Raw genomic sequence first — 8156 nt, forward strand, 5'->3', positions numbered from 1 at the left:
TCCAACCAAAAGAAATGTTGTGGATCTAACAATTAGTCATCAGTCCTATCTATCGCAATAGTGACAGATATGTGGCAGCAACGGTGTGGAACTAACAACTAGCCATTAGAGTTGTGACAAATATGTGGTAGGAAACAAATATGGAATGTGTGACATTGGAGAGTGCACTTTCCTAATAAATCTATTTCTAAAATTCAACTTTGGTTATGAACATTATCAGGAGACTAAAACGCTCTTACCCCTATAAGTAGTTTTCTTATTATTTTTATCTTTTGGGAGAGACTGAATGATAGTCACAAGAATCATCCAGTCTCTCACAAAGATAAAACTAATTGCAACTCTCTTACTCCTATAACTAGTTTTCTTATTACTTTTATCTTTGGGAGAGACTAGATGATTCTTGTGACTGTTATTAGGTCTCTAATGTCATACATCCCATTTTTTTTCCTATTACAATTTGAAAATAGTTTAATATTGAACTTCACTTGATTTTGAGAATAGTTAAATATTCTCTACTAATTAGGGCCAACCATGTGAAGGTGGAAGCTCATTTTGCCCCATCCTCCTCCCCGCCCAAACAACATCTAAATTCCTCGTTAACATCTAAAATTTTTAAGAAAGGATCAATGTTTAAAGTACAAAAAAAAGTCGCATACCTACAAAAATGACATCATTTTCTCATCTTATGGTTCATGTCATTTTTCCATCACATCCAAAATAAGATTCTACCACTATGGATTGAGAATGCATGTTGTATTCAAATGCATTGACAACAAGTAGAGCTGATAAAACACAACATAGTTACATTTATTTAATACCTAATTAATGACCTCAAACAACAATGTAAACTTCTTGTATTTTTTAGCTCCACTTGTTGTCCATGCATTTGAACATCTTCACTATTCACAATTAATTCATCACATGGGTACATCTAGGAATGTCCTCTTTGCCTCCTACATAAAATGAATCCAATATTAGAAAATTCCCCTAAATATATAATAGTTCAAGTGAAATAAACACATTAAAAATGAGAGAGAAAAAGAGGAATCTACTTACAAATAGGTGTTGTCATCATATTTGTGTCCATGCTACATGTTGAGTGAGTTTTATTGTTTTCCTATTGTGCAAAGATCTCTCTATTTATATACATACATACATATACATGGACATATACATATACATACATATATATAGAGAGAGATCACAAGGGCACAACAATGAAATGCAATGATCACAACAGCATGGCAACAAAATCCAAGATCTCCACACAATACATACATACATAGACATACATACATATACATACATACATACATTCATGTATATACAGAGAGATCTTTTTTAAGGTGTTAAGTGATGACTTACCTCAAGATCTTGCACAAAATTAATGTAGACCAAAAAAATTGGATAGATTTCACAAGAAATTTTACAAAAACATATCAAAACAGATATTTTTAGAAAGAAACAAGAAATTCCAGCAGTGAGAATAGCTGCTACAAATTCTTGGGAAAGGGACCTTGAACCTATGCTACATTTTTTGGAGACATGGGAGAAGTTACTACTAGCTTCAGTACTTCATAACATTCTAGATCATATAGTGATGCCCAAATTAATAGCAATAATACATACTTGAGATGCTTGAGATGTAGAGATCACAAGGGCATGACAACAAATTCCTATAGAACTATCATCATATTAGGTGCAATAAAAAAAATGAGATACATAGATCAGAAGGGCATGACAATGAGAAGCAGAGATCACAAGGGCACAACAACAAAAGGCAATGATCATAATAGAATGATAATAAAATCCTAGATCTCCACATAATACATACATACATACATATACATACATACATACATACATACATACATGCATGCATGTATGTTTGTATGTATGTATATAGAGAGATCTTTTTAAAGGTGATTATTACATCTTAGCACAACAATAAAAATTATCCAGTTGCATACATTTTCCAGAATCCAAATAATTAAACAATAAAACTCACTCAACCCATGCTAAATGATTTAGCTCAAGATCCTACACAAAAATAATGCAGAGTTAATAGGCAATGTGTGTGTGTGTGTGTGTGTGTGTGTGTGTGTGTGTGTGTGTGTGTGTGTGTGTGTGTGTGTGTGTGTGTAAAATCTATGTATGTAGGGAAAATATAATACATTTAACAATGTCATTAACTCTATCAATAAAGGCATGGTTAAACCCTTGGCTTCCATTGTTAGGCCAGTGTATGGAGCCTTTATATCTAACCATTTGTTATAAACTGGGCAATGTGCTTCATGCCTAGAATTCAAGTGATACATTTGCGTATGCAATTTTATTACCTTGGAAAACTATATTTGATCCTGCTAGCTATGAACAACTGATTGTTCATTTTATTGTACCTAATCTAATGACAGTTCTATAGGAATTTGATTAACCCAACTAATTAGCAACTAGACCAATTTAACTAGGTTATAGCTTGGGTATGTGCTTTTCCCATTTAACATATGCTTGCAATGTTGGAGACAACATTTTTTATTTGTGTAGGATATGGAGGAAGAGAAGTGGTGTTGGCAAACATGAAAATTTAGTAATGCCAAATCACCTTGAGGAACTTGTGTATGCTCTTGGCAAACATGTCATTGAAAATGTTCATCATAAATGTTTTTGCTTCTACATGTTTTTGTATGGAGCCTTCACACACCTAGTGCTCACAAATGTCTACTTAAGAATGTATGTGAACTTGTAGGATCTAGTTTGAAGCCATAGTTTTTTAACTTGAATGCCATCATTCCTTTCCATATTAATCACTTGTACACTAATATCATAAGAAAGAAAATACATAATATCAAGGAGCTAACACTTCATTACATATCATCCCGATAGACCAAACCTGCCAAATTAATGAACTAGGTATCCAATCCCATTGCTAAGTGAAATCAACCTACCATAGACTTCAGCAAGAAAAAGATCATCATTTTCTTCACAAAATGTTTCAAAGTTACTTAAATTATATTCTTTTGCAACCTCAGATTTGAAAAGTGACCAAGCTTTCTTCATATTTTTCTTCTTTCCCTCAACTTCAAGAAAGAAAGCACTCAGAAGACCCCCTCTAGCTAATTTTGTATCTATCAAATTTAAGCATTCATCACCTCCAAATAGAGATTTTCAGCAATCATCCTCTTGGCCACACCATATACAGAAATAGAATGGCCCAAAATTTGTATTATAGGCTAGAATAAGTCAAATACCACCTTGTCTTCATGAATGTGACCATCAGACCAATAATTTACTCCCAGCAACATAATGATCATATCCTTCTCTTGCTCATTGGCCTGCTTGAAGATCCTAGCCACTTGAGGTTCTAGGGCCTCCACCACCACCGCGACCTGCATGCACTACACTGAATTGCCAAGAATGCCATTTTAGAAATGAACTATGACAATCTCATGTTAGTCTGAACAGTACTGACAAAATATTGTAAAAGATCTAAGAGAAAGATTATTCAAATCTAAGGACAGCAGTAATAGCACCAAAAATTCACAAGAAAACCATTGACCATATACAAGGGGATTCTTTCATTTTTTAACCAATTCCATTACTAAAAAATCCCTAAATATCTTCCTACAGAATATCTAGTAATCTCTATGGAATGTGATCTCCACTCATCAAATATGTCTCATCATTTCAATATATCCCCACATTTTCTAGGAAGTTAGTAACCTTATCACCCTCTCAAAAAATATGTTAGAGTTGGAAATTATTAAAAGACTGAAGGTGATTCGAGATAAAGTCTCTACCAATGCTTATGAGGATTACTAATGAAGACTTGTCATGGGTTAAAGAAAGGCAAAGGAAGGATCAGAAAGTATATAAAGATGTGTTCCTCTTTTAAAATTTATCTTAGTAATTTAAAATCTAATCTTGAGATATTTAAATTTATATTTTTCAACTATCTAATCCCAAATTAAAATTATTTTTGTTGGATTGTCGACCAATTCATAAGGAGATAATATTGAATTTCTTGAGGACAAACAATTTTGGGAAGGGTGGACTATAATGTCCCTGTTTCAAAGATCAATTTTAATAATAGAGTTTCTATAAGGAATAAATAAATATAATTAAAATGAACTCTAATTGCATTTGATAAAGTTAAATAAATAATAATATCTATTTCTAAGACTGAATCTAATAAATAAGAAAAATAAGTATTATAATCAAATTCAAATATCAAATAAAAGACATTCAATTCCAACTCACTACACACAAAGTCTCTAGTCAAAGAGTTTGTAAGAATCAACAAGTGAAGGTTAAATTTTAACTCAAATGAGACATCTACATGGAAGATATTAGGAGAGTTGAAAACAATAAAAAGAAGAGCATAGAGTATTGAAGAAATATCAGAATTTATTCATAAGAGAAAATAGGGAAAAGATTCTCAGAGATTGTGATGCAGGAGCATCTTGCATGGAAAATTATTGAAAAAAAAAATTTGGAGGAGAGAGAAAGTGACAAAAATTAAAGGAGAAATAATAAAAAAATAATAAAAGAAAAAGGAGAAAAGAAAGGAAAAGAGTATTTCTATTTTCGAGGTGCATAGGTAGCATAATAAAACAAAATAAAAAAATAAATGGTTGTCATTCCATTTATCGAGGTGTGTGGGTAGAATTCTAGAAAGTTATGAATATTGTAAAAAGTTGTGGATAATGTAGAAGGTTGTGGAGGAATTCTAGAAGCTTGTGGATAAGTCATGCATGGGGTGGTAAGTGCCTATTTAAGCAAGGCATATGAGCATTTCTAAATCAAGCTCAAGGGGAAGCTTGAGAAGAAGGTAAAAACTCAAGGAGTAGCTTGAGAAGTGGAAGCTCAAGGAGAAGCTTGAGAAGTAGAAGCTTGAGAAGTGGAAGCTCGAGAACGAGAAGCTTGGGAAGTAGAAGCTTTGGAAGGTGTGAAGGCTTCAAGGTGTGAAAGAGAAGGAGAAAGTGAAGAGTGATTTTTCCTGAGTCTGTGGACAGAACACCGAATGTGAGGCAGTTTACAGCAGGATTGTGATGGAGTTGTGAGTGTGTAGACAGAGTGCCAAACGTGAGGAAGTTTACACTTGGATCTTGGATTAGGTTGGAGAAGAGCTAGTGACTGCAGTTTAGAAACAAGGAGATTGCTTGGTGGCTTGCGAGCACAAGTTGAGATCTCAAAGGTTTCTACTAGAATGTGGATCTAGACTAGCTTGGGTTTGGATTGGATCTTGAGAGATCTTGCAGAAATGTTAATGTAATTGCTATTGGATTTTCAAGTATAATAAAAGTGTTCTTTGGGAAGCATTTTATTTTCTCTTGGTCTTCATTCTTGGTTGTGAGTTGGTAAGGGTAGTGTGGCCCATCATCAAGTCGTATCAGAGCATACCTTTGTCAGTGGTATTAGAGCATATTGCTATCAAGTGGTATCAGAGCAGGAGATCCTGAGTGTACAAGCAGATCTCTGAAGTGTGAGGCAGTTTGTACCAGGATCTTGGTTGGGTGAAGTTTATTAGAGTGGGAGTTCCTGAGTCTGTAAACAAATCATCGAAGCTGAGGCAGTTTGCACCAGGACCTTGGGAGGACATGTAGATTGATCAATGGATGCAGAGATGGAAGACTAAACTTGTTGAGGCATGATCGTAGAGAGCTTGTGGATTGCAAATCCGTGGTCCTAGACTTGTGATGTGGTTCCTGATTGTTCGTACGAGGTGGCAAGTTGTGATCTGACTTGCAAACAATTCAAGGTTGTCACAAGGAGCATGGGAAGGATTTGTTGCAGAGGGTTTACGAAGATCTTGGAAGATGGCTCCAAGAGGATTGGACCCTAAGATGATTGCCAAAATCCATGATATAGTGGAGAGGAATTTTTCTAAGATGATTTCTCAATTGGATGCTAGATTGGCTGATCAAGCTAAGAAGGTCAAGGTGGAAGACGTTGGTTTTGCTGATCAGATTGTGGAGTTTGATGCAGAACCTACAGAGCAACTAGAGGTTGTTGCTAAAGATATTCCTAATGTTGTTGATATTGGGACAGAGGTTGGTTTTCATGATCAATTGGTTGAATCTAACATGGAGATTGTGGAGCACTCGATCATGGATGATCCAGTTGTTGGAGGTGAGTTATGTATTGCAGAGCATCTTGTTGTGAGCAATGAGGTTTCTAGTGTAGAGAGTTTGGCATGTGTTGATGGAGATCTACATGTGGCTGTTGATGTCGGGTTTGTTGCTATGGGTGTGAATTCACTAATTGCTGATGTGGATGAGAGTTTTCTATTGAAGCATTATGTTCAGTTCGCTCCTTGGAATGGCCATGTTGATTGGATGGTTGAGATGCTGGTTTGGAGGATTTGCATGGTGGTTTTGTTGTCCCTATTGAGGTGGAAACCTTTGGTGAAGATGAAGATGGTGGTAGATCTTTCTCTTGGCATCAAAGTGTGGGACACACTTTTCTATCTACCGGGGGAGTCTGATGCAGGAGCATCTTGCATGGAAAATTATTGAAAAAAAAAAAATCTGGAGGAGAGAGAAAGTGACAAAAATTAAAGGAGAAATAATAAAAAAATAAAAAAGAAAAAAGGAGAAAAGAAAGGAAAAGAGTATTTCTATTTTTGAGGTGCATAGTTAGCATAATAAAACAAAATAAAAAAATTTATGGTTGACATTCCATTTATTGAGGTGTGTGGGTAGAATTCTAGAAAGTTATGAATATTGTAGAAAGTTGTGGATAATGTAGAAGGTTGTGGAGGAATTCTAGAAGCTTGTGGATAAGTCATGCATGGGGTGGTAAGTGCCTATTTAAGCAAGGCATATGAGCATTTCTAAATCAAGCTCAAGGAGAAGCTTGAGAAGAAGGTAAAAGCTCAAGGAGTAGCTTGAGAAGTGGAAGCTCAAGGAGTAGAAGCTCAAGGAGAAGCTTGAGAAGTGGAAGCTCGAGAAGGAGAAGCTTGGGAAGTAGAAGCTTTGGAAGGTGTGAAGGCTTCAAGGTGTGAAAGAGAAGGAGAAAGTGAAGAGTGAGTTTTCCTGAGTCTTTGGACAGAGCGCCGAATGTGAGGCAGTTTACAGCAGGATTGTGATGGAGTTGTGAGTGTGTAGACAGAGTGTCGAACGTGAGGCAGTTTACACTTGGATCTTGGATTAGGTTGGAGAAGAGCTAGTGATTACAGTTTAGAAATAAGGAGGTTTCTTGGTGGCTTGCGAGCACAAGTTGAGATCTCAGAGGTTTCTACTAGAGTGTGGATCTAGACTAGCTTGACTTTGGATTGGATCTTGAGAGATCTTGCAAAAATGTTAATGTAATTGCTATTGGATTTTCAAGTATAATAAAAGTGTCTTTGGGAAGCATTTTATTTTCTCTTGGTCTTCATTCTTAGTTGTGAGTTGGTAAGGGTAGTGTGGCCCATCATCAAGTGGTATCAGAGCGTACCTTTTTCAATGGTATCAAAGTGTATCGTCATCAGATTGTGATGCAAAACCATTGGAATTTTGGATATAGTGAACATGATTTTTAAAGCCAATATGATACAAAGAGAATGTAGTCACCAAATAATGAATTTCTATCAGTAAAACTATATCTACGCAGCCAATGACTGAGGATATAAAAACATCAGTGAACAAAAGGAATGAAAAGAGTATTGAATAAAAATAGATATCATTAATTATAATAAATTATAATGAAAATCACACATGATTCATGAATAAGCATATATGTATAATAACCAAATCAAAACTAATCCCCTCAAACATTAGAGAATATCCTATTAATCTCTTTCATATATATCTTTTTTAGAGTGATTAATCTAAGAATTTGGTCTATTATCAAGATTAGTTACATGTCAAATGAAGTATTGTAGAAGATGCAAGCTTAGCTACCTAACTATGTCCAAGGCATCTACACACTAGAGGCATACTTTGCCTACCAGGTTGCCTACATACTTGTAGGCATGAGATCATGACTATTGAACTACTCACTCTAACAAATATGTAGTTTTGGTTTATAATTATTTTGATGTAGTTGTTTTCCTATAACCACTGGTGAGCTTTACTCACCTAATACAACTCTTCACCATCATACACCCAGTTGGGCAAATCAGGTGGTTTTCTATTATTACGGTACTATAATACCCTAGTGTAACCTTTGTGTTG

This window comes from Cupressus sempervirens, chromosome 10, assembly GCF_028749045.1.
Source record: "Cupressus sempervirens isolate cs-2001-9-10 chromosome 10, ASM2874904v1, whole genome shotgun sequence".
NCBI lineage: Eukaryota > Viridiplantae > Streptophyta > Pinopsida > Cupressales > Cupressaceae > Cupressus > Cupressus sempervirens.